This window comes from Scyliorhinus torazame, chromosome 27, assembly GCF_047496885.1.
Source record: "Scyliorhinus torazame isolate Kashiwa2021f chromosome 27, sScyTor2.1, whole genome shotgun sequence".
In the NCBI taxonomy this organism is placed as follows: Eukaryota; Metazoa; Chordata; class Chondrichthyes; order Carcharhiniformes; family Scyliorhinidae; genus Scyliorhinus; species Scyliorhinus torazame.
The window spans coordinates 8,139,232-8,158,044 of NC_092733.1; the positions used below are offsets into that span (position 1 = coordinate 8,139,232).

The 18,813-nt window shown below is 57.3% G+C and overlaps 1 protein-coding gene across 1 annotated transcript in view; it reads left to right on the forward strand.

The window, feature by feature from the left end:
* The window catches only part of trmt1 (tRNA methyltransferase 1), a 56,243-nt gene that overhangs the window by 14,096 nt on the left and 23,334 nt on the right, over positions 1-18,813 (forward strand).

Below are 18,813 nucleotides of genomic sequence, written 5' to 3' on the forward strand. Positions count from 1 at the left end.
TGACAGTGCAGCACTCCCTCAGTACTGACCCTCTGACAGCGCAGCACTCCCTCTGTACTGACCCTCTGACAGTGCAGCACACCCTCAGTACTGACCCTCTGACAGCGCGGCGCTCCCTCAGTACTGACCCTCTGACAGTGCGGCACTCCCTCAGTACTGACCCTCTGACAGTGCAGCACTCCCTCAGTACTGACCCTCTGACAGTGCAGCACTCCCTCAGTACTGACCCTCTGACAGTGCAGCGCTCCCTTAGTACTGACCCTCTGACAGTGCAGCACTCCCGCAGTACTGACCCTCTGACAGTGCAGCACTCCCTCAGTACTGACCCTCTGACAGTGCGGCACTCCCTCAGTACTGACCCTCTGACAGTGCGGCACTCCCTCAGTACTGACCCTCTAACAGTGCAGCACTCCCTCAGTACTGACCCTCTGACAGTGCAGCACTCCCTCAGTACTGACCCTCTGACAGTGCAGCGTTCCCTCAGAACTGACTCTCTGACAGTGCACCACTACCTCAGTACTGACCCTCTGACAGTGCAGCGTTCCCTCAGTACTAACCCTCTGACAGTGCGGCACTCCCTCAGTACTGACTCTCTGACAGTGCGGCACTCCCTCAGTACTGACTCTCTGACAGTGCAGAACTCCCTCAGTACTGACCCTCTGACAGTGCAGCACTCCCGCAGTACTGACCCTCTGACAGTGCCGCACTCCCTCAGTACTGACCCTCTGACAGTGCGGCACTCCCTCAGTACTGACCCTCTGACAGTGCGGCACTCCCTCAGTACTGACCCTCTAACAGTGCAGCACTCCCTCAGTACTGACCCTCTGACAGTGCAGCACTCCCTCAGTACTGACCCTCTGACAGTGCAGCACTCCCTCAGTACCGACCCTCTGACAGTGCGGCACTCCCTCAGTACTGACTCTCTGACAGAGCGGTACTCCCTCAGTACTGACCCTCTGACAGTGCGGCGCTCCCATAGTACTGACCCTCTGACAGTGCGGCACTCCCTCAGTACTGACCCTCTGACTGCAGCACTCTCTCAGTACTGACTCTCTGACAGTGCGGCACTCCCTCAGTACTGACCCTCTGACAGCTCCCTCTGTACTGACCATCTGACAGTGCAGCACTCCCTCTGTACTGACCCTCTGACAGTGCAGCACTCCCTCAGTACTGACCCTCTGACAGTGCGGCACTCCCTCAGTACTGACCCTCTGACAGTACGGCACTCCCTCAGTACTGACCCTCTGACAGTGCAGCACTCCCTCAGTACTGACCCTCTGACAGTACGGCACTCCCTCAGTACTGACCCTCTGACAGTGCGGCACTCCCTCAGTACTGACACTCTGACAGTGCGGCGCTCCCTCAGTACTGACCCTCTGACAGTGCAGCACTCCCTCCTACTGACCCTCTGACAGTGCCAACTGACCCTCTGACAGTGCAGCACTCCCTCAGTACTGACCCTCTGACAGTGCAGCGTTCCCTCAGTACTGACCCTCTGAAAGTGTGGCACTCCCTCAGTACTGACCCTCTGACAGTGCAGCGTTCCCTCAGTACTGACCCTCTGACAGTGCGGCACTCCCTCAGTACTGACCCTCTGACAGTGCGGCACTCCCTCAGTACTGACCCTCTGACAGTGCAGCACTCCCTCAGGACTGACCCTCTGACAGTGCAGCACTCCCTCAGTACTGACCCTCTGACGGTGCAGCGTTCCCTCAGTACTGACCCTCTGACAGTGCGGCACTCCCTCAGTACTGACCCTCTGACAGTGCAGCATTCCCTCAGTACTGACCCTCTGACAGTGCAGCACTCCCTCAGTACTGACCTTCTGACCGTGCAGCACTCCCTCAGTACTGACCCTCTGACAGTCCAGCACTCCCTCAGTACCGACCCTCTGACAGTGCGGCACACCCTCAGTACTGACCCTCTCACAGTGCGGCATTCCCTCAGTACTGACCCTCTGACAGTGCAACACTCCCTCAGTACTGACCCTCTGACAGTGCAGCACTCCCTCCGTACTGACCCTCTGACAGTGCGGCACTCCCTCAGTACTGACCCTCTGAAGGTGCAGCACTCCCTCAGTACTGACCCTCTGACAGTGCAGCACTCCCTCAGTACTGACCCTCTGACAGTGCAGCACTCCCTCAGTACTGAACCTCTGACAGCGAAGCACTCCCTCTGTACTGACCCTCTGACAGTGCAGCACTCCCTCAGTACTGACCCTCTGACAGTGCAGCACACCCTCAGTACTGACCCTCTGACAGCGCGGCACTCCCTCAGTACTGACCCTCTGACAGTGCGGCACTCCCTCAGTAATGACCCTCTGACAGTGCAGCACTCCCTCAGTACTGACCCTCTGACAGTGCAGCACTCCCTCTGTACTGACCCTCTGACAGTGCAGCACTCCCTCAGTACTGACCCTCTGACAGTGCAGCACACCGTCAGTACTGACCCTCTGACAGCGCGGCGCTCCCTCAGTACTGACCCTCTGACAGTGTGGCACTCCCTCAGTACTGACCCTCTGACAGTGCAGCACTCCCTCAGTACTGACCCTCTGACAGTGCAGCACTCCCTCAGTACTGACCCTCTGACAGTGCAGCGCTCCCTCAGTACTGACCCTCTGACAGTGTGGCACTCCCTCAGTACTGACCCTCTGACAGTGCAGCGTTCCCTCAGTACTGACCCTCTGACAGTGCACCACTACCTCAGTACTGACCCTCTGACAGTGCGGCACTCCCTCAGTACTGACTCTCTGACAGTGCGGCACTCCCTCAGTACTGACCCTCTGACAGCTCCCTCTGTACTGACCCTCTGACAGTGCAGCACTCCCTCTGTACTGACCCTCTGACAGTGCAGCACTCCCTCAGTACTGACCCTCTGACAGTACGGCACTCCCTCAGTACTGACCCTCTGACAGTGCAGCACTCCCTCAGTACTGACCCTCTGACAGTACGGCACTCCCTCAGTACTGACCCTCTGACAGTGCGGCGCTCCCTCAGTACTGACCCTCTGACAGTGCAGCGCTCCCTCCTACTGACCCTCTGACAGTGCCTACTGACCCTCTGACAGTGCAGCACTCCCTCAGTACTGACCCTCTGACAGTGCAGCGTTCCCTCAGTACTGACCCTCTGAAAGTGCGGCACTCCCTCAGTACTGACCCTCTGACAGTGCAGCGTTCCCTCAGTACTGACCCTCTGACAGTGCGGCACTCCCTCCGTACTGACCCTCTGACAGTGCGGCACTCCCTCAGTACTGACCCTCTGACAGTGCGGCACTCCCTCAGTACTGACCCTCTGACAGTGCAGCACTCCCTCAGTACTGACCCTCTGACAGTGCAGCACTCCCTCAGTACTGACCCTCTGACGGTGCAGCGTTCCCTCAGTACTGACCCTCTGACAGTGCGGCACTCCCTCAGTACTGACCCTCTGACAGTGCAGCATTCCCTCAGTACTGACCCTCTGACAGTGCAGCACTCCCTCAGTACTGACCTTCTGACCGTGCAGCACTCCCTCAGTACTGACCCTCTGACAGTCCAGCACTCCCTCAGTACCGACTCTCTGACAGTGCGGCACACCCTCAGTACTGACCCTCTGACAGTGCGGCATTCCGTCAGTACTGACCCTCTGACAGTGCAACACTCCCTCAGTACTGACCCTCTGACAGTGCAGCACTCCCTCCGTACTGACCCTCTGACAGTGCGGCACTCCCTCAGTACTGACCCTCTGAAGGTGCAGCACTCCCTCAGTACTGACCCTCTGACAGTGCAGCACTCCCTCAGTACTGACCCTCTGACAGCGCAGCACTCCCTCTGTACTGACCCTCTGACAGTGCAGCACACCCTCAGTACTGACCCTCTGACAGCGCGGCGCTCCCTCAGTACTGACCCTCTGACAGTGCGGCACTCCCTCAGTACTGACCCTCTGACAGTGCAGCACTCCCTCAGTACTGACCCTCTGACAGTGCAGCACTCCCTCAGTACTGACCCTCTGACAGTGCAGCGCTCCCTTAGTACTGACCCTCTGACAGTGCAGCACTCCCGCAGTACTGACCCTCTGACAGTGCAGCACTCCCTCAGTACTGACCCTCTGACAGTGCGGCACTCCCTCAGTACTGACCCTCTGACAGTGCGGCACTCCCTCAGTACTGACCCTCTAACAGTGCAGCACTCCCTCAGTACTGACCCTCTGACAGTGCAGCACTCCCTCAGTACTGACCCTCTGACAGTGCAGCGTTCCCTCAGAACTGACTCTCTGACAGTGCACCACTACCTCAGTACTGACCCTCTGACAGTGCAGCGTTCCCTCAGTACTAACCCTCTGACAGTGCGGCACTCCCTCAGTACTGACTCTCTGACAGTGCGGCACTCCCTCAGTACTGACTCTCTGACAGTGCAGAACTCCCTCAGTACTGACCCTCTGACAGTGCAGCACTCCCGCAGTACTGACCCTCTGACAGTGCCGCACTCCCTCAGTACTGACCCTCTGACAGTGCGGCACTCCCTCAGTACTGACCCTCTGACAGTGCGGCACTCCCTCAGTACTGACCCTCTAACAGTGCAGCACTCCCTCAGTACTGACCCTCTGACAGTGCAGCACTCCCTCAGTACTGACCCTCTGACAGTGCAGCACTCCCTCAGTACTGACCCTCTGACAGTGCAGCGTTCCCTCAGTACTGACCCTCTGACACTGTGGCACTCCCTCAGCACTGACCCTCTGACAGTGCAGCACTCCCTCAGTACCGACCCTCTGACAGTGCGGCACTCCCTCAGTACTGACTCTCTGACAGAGCGGTACTCCCTCAGTACTGACCCTCTGACAGTGCGGCGCTCCCATAGTACTGACCCTCTGACAGTGCGGCACTCCCTCAGTACTGACCCTCTGACTGCAGCACTCTCTCAGTACTGACTCTCTGACAGTGCGGCACTCCCTCAGTACTGACCCTCTGACAGCTCCCTCTGTACTGACCATCTGACAGTGCAGCACTCCCTCTGTACTGACCCTCTGACAGTGCAGCACTCCCTCAGTACTGACCCTCTGACAGTGCGGCACTCCCTCAGTACTGACCCTCTGACAGTACGGCACTCCCTCAGTACTGACCCTCTGACAGTGCAGCACTCCCTCAGTACTGACCCTCTGACAGTACGGCACTCCCTCAGTACTGACCCTCTGACAGTGCGGCACTCCCTCAGTACTGACCCTCTGACAGTGCGGCGCTCCCTCAGTACTGACCCTCTGACAGTGCAGCACTCCCTCCTACTGACCCTCTGACAGTGCCTACTGACCCTCTGACAGTGCAGCACTCCCTCAGTACTGACCCTCTGACAGTGCAGCGTTCCCTCAGTACTGACCCTCTGAAAGTGTGGCACTCCCTCAGTACTGACCCTCTGACAGTGCAGCGTTCCCTCAGTACTGACCCTCTGACAGTGCGGCACTCCCTCAGTACTGACCCTCTGACAGTGCGGCACTCCCTCAGTACTGACCCTCTGACAGTGCAGCACTCCCTCAGTACTGACCCTCTGACAGTGCAGCACTCCCTCAGTACTGACCCTCTGACGGTGCAGCGTTCCCTCAGTACTGACCCTCTGACAGTGCGGCACTCCCTCAGTACTGACCCTCTGACAGTGCAGCATTCCCTCAGTACTGACCCTCTGACAGTGCAGCACTCCCTCAGTACTGACCTTCTGACCGTGCAGCACTCCCTCAGTACTGACCCTCTGACAGTCCAGCACTCCCTCAGTACCGACCCTCTGACAGTGCGGCACACCCTCAGTACTGACCCTCTCACAGTGCGGCATTCCCTCAGTACTGACCCTCTGACAGTGCAACACTCCCTCAGTACTGACCCTCTGACAGTGCAGCACTCCCTCCGTACTGACCCTCTGACAGTGCGGCACTCCCTCAGTACTGACCCTCTGAAGGTGCAGCAATCCCTCAGTACTGACCCTCTGACAGTGCAGCACTCCCTCAGTACTGACCCTCTGACAGTGCAGCACTCCCTCAGTACTGAACCTCTGACAGCGAAGCACTCCCTCTGTACTGACCCTCTGACAGTGCAGCACTCCCTCAGTACTGACCCTCTGACAGTGCAGCACACCCTCAGTACTGACCCTCTGACAGCGCGGCACTCCCTCAGTACTGACCCTCTGACAGTGCGGCACTCCCTCAGTAATGACCCTCTGACAGTGCAGCACTCCCTCAGTACTGACCCTCTGACAGTGCAGCACTCCCTCTGTACTGACCCTCTGACAGTGCAGCACTCCCTCAGTACTGACCCTCTGACAGTGCAGCACACCGTCAGTACTGACCCTCTGACAGCGCGGCGCTCCCTCAGTACTGACCCTCTGACAGTGTGGCACTCCCTCAGTACTGACCCTCTGACAGTGCAGCACTCCCTCAGTACTGACCCTCTGACAGTGCAGCACTCCCTCAGTACTGACCCTCTGACAGTGCAGCGCTCCCTCAGTACTGACCCTCTGACAGTGTGGCACTCCCTCAGTACTGACCCTCTGACAGTGCAGCGTTCCCTCAGTACTGACCCTCTGACAGTGCACCACTACCTCAGTACTGACCCTCTGACAGTGCAGCGTTCCCTCAGTACTAACCCTCTGACAGTGCGGCACTCCCTCAGTACTGACTCTCTGACAGTGCGGCACTCCCTCAGTACTGACCCTCTGACAGTGCGGCACTCCCTCAGTACTGACCCTCTGACAGTGCGGCACTCCCTCAGTACTGACCCTCTAACAGTGCAGCACTCCCTCAGTACTGACCCTCTGACAGTGCAGCACTCCCTCAGTACTGACCCTCTGACAGTGCAGCACTCCCTCAGTACTGACCCTCTGACAGTGCAGCGTTCCCTCAGTACTGACCCTCTGACACTGTGGCACTCCCTCAGCACTGACCCTCTGACAGTGCAGCACTCCCTCAGTACCGACCCTCTGACAGTGCGGCACTCCCTCAGTACTGACTCTCTGACAGAGCGGTACTCCCTCAGTACTGACCCTCTGACAGTGCAGCGCTCCCATAGTACTGACCCTCTGACAGTGCGGCACTCCCTCAGTACTGACCCTCTGACTGCAGCACTCTCTCAGTACTGACTCTCTGACAGTGCAGCACTCCCTCAGTACTGACCCTCTGACAGTGCAGCACACCCTCAGTACTGACCCTCTGACAGCGCGGCGCTCCCTCAGTACTGACCCTCTGACAGTGCGGCACTCCCTCAGTACTGACCCTCTGACAGTGCAGCACTCCCTCTGTACTGACCCTCTGACAGTGCAGCACTCCCTCAGTACTGACCCTCTGACAGTGCAGCGCTCCCTCAGTACTGACCCTCTGACAGTGTGACACTCCCTCAGTACTGACCCTCTGACAGTGCAGCGTTCCCTCAGTACTAACCCTCTGACAGTGCGGCACTCCCTCAGTACTGACTCTCTGACAGTGCGGCACTCCCTCAGTACTGACTCTCTGACAGTGCAGAACTCCCTCAGTACTGACCCTCTGACAGTGCGGCACTCCCTCAGTACTGACCCTCTGACTGCAGCACTCTCTCAGTACTGATTCTCTGACAGTGCAGCACTCCCTCAGTACTGACCCTCTGACAGTGCAGCACACCCTCAGTACTGACCCTCTGACAGTGCAGCACTCCCTCTGTACTGACCCTCTGACAGTGCAGCACTCCCTCAGTACTGACCCTCTGACAGTGCAGCGCTCCCTCAGTACTGACCCTCTGACAGTGTGACACTCCCTCAGTACTGACCCTCTGACAGTGCAGCGTTCCCTCAGTACTAACCCTCTGACAGTGCGGCACTCCCTCAGTACTGACTCTCTGACAGTGCGGCACTCCCTCAGTACTGACTCTCTGACAGTGCAGAACTCCCTCAGTACTGACCCTCTGACAGTGCGGCACTCCCTCAGTACTGACCCTCTGACTGCAGCACTCTCTCAGTACTGATTCTCTGACAGTGCAGCACTCCCTCAGTACTGACCCTCTGACAGTGCAGCACACCCTCAGTACTGACCCTCTGACAGCGCGGCGCTCCCTCAGTACTGACCCTCTGACAGTGCGGCACTCCCTCATTACTGACCCTCTGACAGTGCGGCACTCCCTCAGTCCTGACTCTCTGACAGTGCGGCACTCCCTCAGTACTGACCCTCTGACAGTGCGGCACTCCCTCAGTACTGACTCTCTGACAGTGCGGCACTCCCTCAGTACTGACCCTCTGACAGCTCCCTCTGTACTGACCCTCTGACAGTGCAGCACTCCCTCTGTACTGACCCTCTGACAGTGCAGCACTCCCTCAGTACTGACCCTCTGACAGTGCGGCACTCCCTCAGTACTGACCCTCTGACAGTACGGCACTCCCTCAGTACTGACCCTCTGACAGTGCAGCACTCCCTCAGTACTGACCCTCTGACAGTACGGCACTCCCTCAGTACTGACCCTCTGACAGTGCGGCACTCCCTCAGTACTGACCCTCTGACAGTGCGGCGCTCCCTCAGTACTGACCCTCTGACAGTGCAGCACTCCCTCCTACTGACCCTCTGACAGTGCCTACTGACCCTCTGACAGTGCAGCACTCCCTCAGTACTGACCCTCTGACAGTGCAGCGTTCCCTCAGTACTGACCCTCTGAAAGTGTGGCACTCCCTCAGTACTGACCCTCTGACAGTGCAGCGTTCCCTCAGTACTGACCCTCTGACAGTGCGGCACTCCCTCAGTACTGACCCTCTGACAGTGCGGCACTCCCTCAGTACTGACCCTCTGACAGTGCAGCACTCCCTCAGTACTGACCCTCTGACAGTGCAGCACTCCCTCAGTACTGACCCTCTGACGGTGCAGCGTTCCCTCAGTACTGACCCTCTGACAGTGCGGCACTCCCTCAGTACTGACCCTCTGACAGTGCAGCATTCCCTCAGTACTGACCCTCTGACAGTGCAGCACTCCCTCAGTACTGACCTTCTGACCGTGCAGCACTCCCTCAGTACTGACCCTCTGACAGTCCAGCACTCCCTCAGTACCGACCCTCTGACAGTGCGGCACACCCTCAGTACTGACCCTCTCACAGTGCGGCATTCCCTCAGTACTGACCCTCTGACAGTGCAACACTCCCTCAGTACTGACCCTCTGACAGTGCAGCACTCCCTCCGTACTGACCCTCTGACAGTGCGGCACTCCCTCAGTACTGACCCTCTGAAGGTGCAGCACTCCCTCAGTACTGACCCTCTGACAGTGCAGCACTCCCTCAGTACTGACCCTCTGACAGTGCAGCACTCCCTCAGTACTGAACCTCTGACAGCGAAGCACTCCCTCTGTACTGACCCTCTGACAGTGCAGCACTCCCTCAGTACTGACCCTCTGACAGTGCAGCACACCCTCAGTACTGACCCTCTGACAGCGCGGCACTCCCTCAGTACTGACCCTCTGACAGTGCGGCACTCCCTCAGTAATGACCCTCTGACAGTGCAGCACTCCCTCAGTACTGACCCTCTGACAGTGCAGCACTCCCTCTGTACTGACCCTCTGACAGTGCAGCACTCCCTCAGTACTGACCCTCTGACAGTGCAGCACACCGTCAGTACTGACCCTCTGACAGCGCGGCGCTCCCTCAGTACTGACCCTCTGACAGTGTGGCACTCCCTCAGTACTGACCCTCTGACAGTGCAGCACTCCCTCAGTACTGACCCTCTGACAGTGCAGCACTCCCTCAGTACTGACCCTCTGACAGTGCAGCGCTCCCTCAGTACTGACCCTCTGACAGTGTGGCACTCCCTCAGTACTGACCCTCTGACAGTGCAGCGTTCCCTCAGTACTGACCCTCTGACAGTGCACCACTACCTCAGTACTGACCCTCTGACAGTGCAGCGTTCCCTCAGTACTAACCCTCTGACAGTGCGGCACTCCCTCAGTACTGACTCTCTGACAGTGCGGCACTCCCTCAGTACTGACCCTCTGACAGTGCGGCACTCCCTCAGTACTGACCCTCTGACAGTGCGGCACTCCCTCAGTACTGACCCTCTGACAGTGCGGCACTCCCTCAGTACTGACCCTCTAACAGTGCAGCACTCCCTCAGTACTGACCCTCTGACAGTGCAGCACTCCCTCAGTACTGACCCTCTGACAGTGCAGCACTCCCTCAGTACTGACCCTCTGACAGTGCAGCGTTCCCTCAGTACTGACCCTCTGACACTGTGGCACTCCCTCAGCACTGACCCTCTGACAGTGCAGCACTCCCTCAGTACCGACCCTCTGACAGTGCGGCACTCCCTCAGTACTGACTCTCTGACAGAGCGGTACTCCCTCAGTACTGACCCTCTGACAGTGCAGCGCTCCCATAGTACTGACCCTCTGACAGTGCGGCACTCCCTCAGTACTGACCCTCTGACTGCAGCACTCCCTCAGTACTGACCCTCTGACAGTGCAGCACTCCCTCAGTACTGAACCTCTGACAGCGAAGCACTCCCTCTGTACTGACCCTCTGACAGTGCAGCACTCCCTCAGTACTGACCCTCTGACAGTGCAGCACACCCTCAGTACTGACCCTCTGACAGCGCGGCACTCCCTCAGTACTGACCCTCTGACAGTGCGGCACTCCCTCAGTAATGACCCTCTGACAGTGCAGCACTCCCTCAGTACTGACCCTCTGACAGTGCAGCACTCCCTCTGTACTGACCCTCTGACAGTGCAGCACTCCCTCAGTACTGACCCTCTGACAGTGCAGCACACCGTCAGTACTGACCCTCTGACAGCGCGGCGCTCCCTCAGTACTGACCCTCTGACAGTGTGGCACTCCCTCAGTACTGACCCTCTGACAGTGCAGCACTCCCTCAGTACTGACCCTCTGACAGTGCAGCACTCCCTCAGTACTGACCCTCTGACAGTGCAGCGCTCCCTCAGTACTGACCCTCTGACAGTGTGGCACTCCCTCAGTACTGACCCTCTGACAGTGCAGCGTTCCCTCAGTACTGACCCTCTGACAGTGCACCACTACCTCAGTACTGACCCTCTGACAGTGCAGCGTTCCCTCAGTACTAACCCTCTGACAGTGCGGCACTCCCTCAGTACTGACTCTCTGACAGTGCGGCACTCCCTCAGTACTGACCCTCTGACAGTGCGGCACTCCCTCAGTACTGACCCTCTGACAGTGCGGCACTCCCTCAGTACTGACCCTCTAACAGTGCAGCACTCCCTCAGTACTGACCCTCTGACAGTGCAGCACTCCCTCAGTACTGACCCTCTGACAGTGCAGCACTCCCTCAGTACTGACCCTCTGACAGTGCAGCGTTCCCTCAGTACTGACCCTCTGACACTGTGGCACTCCCTCAGCACTGACCCTCTGACAGTGCAGCACTCCCTCAGTACCGACCCTCTGACAGTGCGGCACTCCCTCAGTACTGACTCTCTGACAGAGCGGTACTCCCTCAGTACTGACCCTCTGACAGTGCAGCGCTCCCATAGTACTGACCCTCTGACAGTGCGGCACTCCCTCAGTACTGACCCTCTGACTGCAGCACTCTCTCAGTACTGACTCTCTGACAGTGCAGCACTCCCTCAGTACTGACCCTCTGACAGTGCAGCACACCCTCAGTACTGACCCTCTGACAGCGCGGCGCTCCCTCAGTACTGACCCTCTGACAGTGCGGCACTCCCTCAGTACTGACCCTCTGACAATGCAGCACTCCCTCAGTACTGACCCTCTGACAGTGCAGCACTCCCTCAGTACTGACCCTCTGACAGTGCAGCACTCCCTCAGTACTGACCCTCTGACAGTGCAGCGCTCCCTCAGTACTGACCCTCTGACAGTGTGGCACTCCCTCAGTACTGACCCTCTGACAGTGCAGCGTTCCCTCAGTACTAACCCTCTGACAGTGCGGCACTCCCTCAGTACTGACTCTCTGACAGTGCGGCACTCCCTCAGTACTGACTCTCTGACAGTGCAGAACTCCCTCAGTACTGACCCTCTGACAGTGCAGCACTCCCGCAGTACTGACCCTCTGACAGTTTAGCACTCCCTCAGTACTGACCCTCTGACAGTGCGGCACTCCCTCAGTACTGACCCTCTGACAGTGCGGCACTCCCTCAGTACTGACCCTCTAACAGTGCAGCACTCCCTCAGTACTGACCCTCTGACAGTGCAGCACTCCCTCAGTACTGACCCTCTGACAGTGCAGCACTCCCTCAGTACTGACCCTCTGACAGTGCAGCGTTCCCTCAGTACTGACCCTCTGACACTGTGGCACTCCCTCAGCACTGACCCTCTGACAGTGCAGCACTCCCTCAGTACCGACCCTCTGACAGTGCGGCACTCCCTCAGTACTGACTCTCTGACAGAGCGGTACTCCCTCAGTACTGACCCTCCGACAGTGCGGCGCTCCCATAGTACTGACCCTCTGACAGTGCGGCACTCCCTCAGTACTGACCCTCTGACTGCAGCACTCTCTCAGTACTGACTCTCTGACAGTGCAGCACTCCCTCAGTACTGACCTTCTGACAGCGCAGCACTCCCTCAGTACTGACCCTCTGACAGTGCAGCACTCCCTCAGTACTGACCCCCTGACAGTGCAGCACTCCCTCAGTACTGACCCTCTGACAGTGCAGCACTCCCTCAGTACTGACCCTCTGACAGTGTAGCACTCCCTCAGCACTGACCCTCTGACAGTGCGGCACTACCTCAGTACTGAATCTCCGACAGTGCAGCACTCCCTCAGTACTGACCCTCTGACAGTGCGGCACTCCCTCAGTACTGACCCTCTGACAGTGCAGCACTCCCTCAGTACTGACCCTCTGACAGTGCAGCACTCCCTCAGTACTGACCCTCTGACAGTACGGCACTCCCTCAGTACTGACCCTCTGACAGTGCGGCGCTCCCTCAGTACTGACCCTCTGACAGTGCAGCACTCCCTCCTACTGACCCTCTGACAGTGCCTACTGACCCTCTGACAGTGCAGCACTCCCTCAGTACTGACCCTCTGACAGTGCAGCGTTCCCTCAGTACTGACCCTCTGAAAGTGTGGCACTCCCTCAGTACTGACCCTCTGACAGTGCAGCGTTCCCTCAGTACTGACCCTCTGACAGTGCGGCACTCCCTCAGTACTGACCCTCTGACAGTGCGGCACTCCCTCAGTACTGACCCTCTGACAGTGCAGCACTCCCTCAGTACTGACCCTCTGACAGTGCAGCACTCCCTCAGTACTGACCCTCTGACGGTGCAGCGTTCCCTCAGTACTGACCCTCTGACAGTGCGGCACTCCCTCAGTACTGACCCTCTGACAGTGCAGCATTCCCTCAGTACTGACCCTCTGACAGTGCAGCACTCCCTCAGTACTGACCTTCTGACCGTGCAGCACTCCCTCAGTATTGACCCTCTGACAGTCCAGCACTCCCTCAGTACCGACCCTCTGACAGTGCGGCACACCCTCAGTACTGACCCTCTGACAGTGCGGCATTCCCTCAGTACTGACCCTCTGACAGTGCAACACTCCCTCAGTACTGACCCTCTGACAGTGCAGCACTCCCTCCGTACTGACCCTCTGACAGTGCGGCACTCCCTCAGTACTGACCCTCTGAAGGTGCAGCACTCCCTCAGTACTGACCCTCTGACAGTGCAGCACTCCCTCAGTACTGACCCTCTGACAGTGCGGCACTCCCTCAGTACTAACACGCTGACAGTGCTGCACTCCCTCAGTACTGACCGACTGACAGTGCAGCACTCCCTCAGTACTGACCCTCTGATAGTGCGGCACTCCCTTAGTACTGACCCTCTGACAACTCCCTCTGACAGCTCCCTCAGTACTGACCCTCTGACAGTGCAGCACTCCCTCAGTACTGACCCTCTGACAGTGCAGCGTTCCGTCAGTACTGACCCTCTGACAGTGCAGCACTCCCTCAGTACTGACCCTCTGACAGTGCAGCGTTCCCTCAGTATTGACCCTCTGACAGTGCAGCACTCCCTCAGTACTGACCATCTGACAGTGCGGCACTCCCTCAGTACTGACCCTCTGACAGTGCGGCACTCCGTCAGTACTGACCCTCTGACAGCTCCCTCAGTACTGACCCTCTGACAGTGCAGCACTCCCTCAGTACTAACACACTGACAGTGCAGCACTCCCTCAGTCCTGACCCTCTGACAGTGCAGCACTCCCTCAGTACTGACCCTCTGACAGTGCAGCACTCCCTCAGTACTGACCCTCTGACAGTGCAGCACTCCTTCAGTACTGACCCTCTGACAGTGCAGCACTCCCTCAGTACTGACCCTCTGACAGTGCAGCACACCCTCAGTACTGACCCTCTGACAGTGCAGCACTCCCTCAGTACTGACCCTCTGACAGTGCAGCACTCCGTCAGCACTGACCCTCTGACAGTGAAGCACTCCCTCAGTACTGACCCTCTGCTAGTGCAGCACGCCTTCTGTACTGACCCTCCGACAGTGCGGCACGCCCTCAGTACTGACCCTCTTGCAGTGCAGCACTCCCTCAGTACTGACCCTTTGACAGTGCGGCGCTCCCTCAGTACTGACCCTCTGACAGTGCAGCAGTTCCTCAGCACTGACCCTCTGACAGTGCGGCGCTCCCTCAGTACTGACCCTCTGACTATGCAGCACTCCCTCAGTCCTGACCCTCTGACAGTGCAGCAGTTCCTCAGTACTGACCCTCTGACTGCAGCACTCTCTCAGTACTGACTCTCTGACAGTGCAGCACTCCCTCAGTACTGACCTTCTGACAGCGCAGCACTCCCTCAGTACTGACCCTCTGACAGTGCAGCACTCCCTCAGTACTGACCCCCTGACAGTGCAGCACTCCCTCAGTACTGACCCTCTGACAGTGCAGCACTCCCTCAGTACTGACCCTCTGACAGTGTAGCACTCCCTCAGCACTGACCCTCTGACAGTGCGGCACTACCTCAGTACTGAATCTCCGACAGTGCAGCACTCCCTCAGTACTGACCCTCTGACAGTGCGGCACTCCCTCAGTACTGACCCTCTGACAGTGCAGCACTCCCTCAGTACTGACCCTCTGACAGTGCAGCACTCCCTCAGTACTGACCCTCTGACAGTGCAGCACTCCCTCAGTACTGACCCTCTGACAGTACGGCACTCCCTCAGTACTGACCCTCTGACAGTGCGGCGCTCCCTCAGTACTGACCCTCTGACAGTGCAGCACTCCCTCCTACTGACCCTCTGACAGTGCCTACTGACCCTCTGACAGTGCAGCACTCCCTCAGTACTGACCCTCTGACAGTGCAGCGTTCCCTCAGTACTGACCCTCTGAAAGTGTGGCACTCCCTCAGTACTGACCCTCTGACAGTGCAGCGTTCCCTCAGTACTGACCCTCTGACAGTGCGGCACTCCCTCAGTACTGACCCTCTGACAGTGCGGCACTCCCTCAGTACTGACCCTCTGACAGTGCAGCACTCCCTCAGTACTGACCCTCTGACAGTGCAGCACTCCCTCAGTACTGACCCTCTGACAGTGCGGCACTCCCTCAGTACTGACCCTCTGACAGTGCGGCACTCCCTCAGTACTGACCCTGTGACAGTGCAGCATTCCCTCAGTACTGACCCTCTGACAGTGCAGCACTCCCTCAGTACTGACCTTCTGACCGTGCAGCACTCCCTCAGTACTGACCCTCTGACAGTCCAGCACTCCCTCAGTACCGACCCTCTGACAGTGCGGCACACCCTCAGTACTGACCCTCTGACAGTGCGGCATTCCCTCAGTACTGACCCTCTGACAGTGCAACACTCCCTCAGTACTGACCCTCTGACAGTGCAGCACTCCCTCCGTACTGACCCTCTGACAGTGCGGCAGTCCCTCAGTACTGACCCTCTGAAGGTGCAGCACTCCCTCAGTACTGACCCTCTGACAGTGCAGCACTCCCTCAGTACTGACCCTCTGACAGTGCGGCACTCCCTCAGTACTAACACGCTGACAGTGCTGCACTCCCTCAGTACTGACCGACTGACAGTGCAGCACTCCCTCAGTACTGACCCTCTGATAGTGCGGCACTCCCTTAGTACTGACCCTCTGACAACTCCCTCTGACAGCTCCCTCAGTACTGACCCTCTGACAGTGCCGCACTCCCTCAGTACTGACCCTCTGACAGTGCAGCGTTCCGTCAGTACTGACCCTCTGACAGTGCAGCACTCCCTCAGTACTGACCCTCTGACAGTGCAGCGTTCCCTCAGTATTGACCCTCTGACAGTGCAGCACTCCCTCAGTACTGACCATCTGACAGTGCGGCACTCCCTCAGTACTGACCCTCTGACAGTGCGGCACTCCGTCAGTACTGACCCTCTGACAGCTCCCTCAGTACTGACCCTCTGACAGTGCAGCACTCCCTCAGTACTAACACACTGACAGTGCAGCACTCCCTCAGTCCTGACCCTCTGACAGTGCAGCACTCCCTCAGTACTGACCCTCTGACAGTGCAGCACTCCCTCAGTACTGACCCTCTGACAGTGCAGCACTCCTTCAGTACTGACCCTCTGACAGTGCAGCACTCCCTCAGTACTGACCCTCTGACAGTGCAGCACACCCTCAGTACTGACCCTCTGACAGTGCAGCACTCCCTCAGTACTGACCCTCTGACAGTGCAGCACTCCGTCAGCACTGACCCTCTGACAGTGCAGCACTCCCTCAGTACTGACCCTCTGCTAGTGCTGCACGCCTTCTGTACTGACCCTCCGACAGTGCGGCACGCCCTCAGTACTGACCCTCTTGCAGTGCAGCACTCCCTCAGTACTGACCCTTTGACAGTGCGGCGCTCCCTCAGTACTGACCCTCTGACAGTGCAGCAGTTCCTCAGCACTGACCCTCTGACAGTGCGGCGCTCCCTCAGTACTGACCCTCTGACTATGCAGCACTCCCTCAGTCCTGACCCTCTGACAGTGCAGCAGTTCCTCAGCACTGACCCGCTGACAGTGTGGCGCTCCCTCAGTACTGACCCTCTGACAGTGCGGCGCTCCCTCAGTACTGACCCTCTGACAGTGCAGCAGTTCCTCAGCACTGACCCGCTGACAGTGCAGCACTCCCTCAGTACTGACCCACTGACAGTGCGGCACTCCCTCAGTACTGACCCGCTGACAGTGTGGCGCTCCCTCAGTACTGACCCTCTGACAGTGCGGCGCTCCCTCAGTACTGACCCTCTGACAGTGCGGCACTCCCTTAGTACTGACCCTCTGACAGTGCGGCACTCCCTCAGTACTGACCCACTGACAGTGCGGCAGTCCCTCAGTTAGTCCTGGGTAATGTGAGACGTTACCTATTGAATCCTTGGTAATGTGAGACGTTGCCTAGTTAACCCTGGGTGATGTGTGATGTTACCTAGGTAACCCTGGGTGTTGAGACATTACCTAGTTAACCCTGGGTGTGTGAGACATTACTTCGTGAGCCCAGGGTGATGAGGATTTTGAGGAGGTGACCAGGTGTGTAGATGAGGGTAGTGCAGTTGTTGTCATCTATATGGATTCCAGCAAAGCCTTTGAAAATATCCTCTATGGGATCCAGGGTAATTTGATAAGGTGGATTTAAAATTGGCTTAGCTATAGAGACAGAGGGTGATGACAGACGGCGGCTTTAGTGACTGGAAGCCTGTGTTGGTGTATCACAGGGATCTGTGCTGGGCCCCCTATTTGTCATTTATATAAACGACAAAGATGACTATGTGGGGGGTAGGATCAGTAAGTTTTCGGATGGCACAAAGATTGTCCGGGTGGTTAACAGTGAGGTTGAGTGTCTTGGGTTACAGGAAGATATAGACGGGAGGGTCAAATGGGCGGATAAGTGGCAGATGGAGTTTAACCCTGAAAAGTGTGAGTTGTTACACTTTGGAAGGAGTAATGTGACAAGGAAATAATCAATGAATGGCCTGACACTGGGAAGTTCTGAGGAACAAAGGGACCTTGGCGTGTTTGTCCAGAGATCTCTGAAGACAGAAGGGCAGGTTAATAGGGTGGTGAAAAAGGCATATGGGACACTTGCCTTTATCAATCGAGGCATAGATTACAAAAGCAGGGAGGTCCTGTTGGAGTTGTGTAGAACATTGGTGAGGCCACAGCTGGAGCACTGTGTGCAGTTCTGGTTGCCACATTATAGGAAGGATGTGATTGCGCTGGAGCGGGTGCAGAGGAGATTCACCAGGATGTTGCCTGGGATGGAATATTTAAGTTATGAAGAGAGATTGGGTTGTTTTTGTTGAAGCGGAGAATGCTGAAGGGTGACCTGGTCGAGGTGGGCAAGATTATGAGGGTCATGAATAGGGAGCAGCTGTTCCCCTTAGTTGAAGAGTCAGTCACGAGGGGACACAGAATCTAGGTGAGGCGCGAGAGGTTTAGGGGAGATCTGAGGAAGACCATTTTTGCCCCGAGGGTGGTGACGGTCTGGATCGCACTGCCTGTGAGGGTGGTAGAGGCGGGTTTCCTCACACCTGGGTGACCTGGGTGAGCACTTGGCACGTCTGAACATTCGAGGCTATAGGCCAAGTGCTGGCCAATGGGATTAGGCAGGTCAGGTGTTTTTCATGTGTCGGTGCAGACTCGATGGGCTGAAGGGCCTCTTTGTGATTCTGTGACCTAGTCAGCCCTGGGTGATGTGCTTCAGGATCTCAAGGGAAATATTAAAAGTTATGAGAGAAACTAATGTCAAATTAGGTGCAGTTCTCTAACAATTTGATTTATAAATACCACTGAGGATTTTAACTTTCCAACGTTTATTTTGATCCTGGGGCAGTCGATTCTTCTCGCCTGATTGCAAAGTTGCACTTTGTCCATTCACCATTTTGTTAAATTTAAGCTTACAAATAATACTAGTCAGATTCTAGGATGTGTC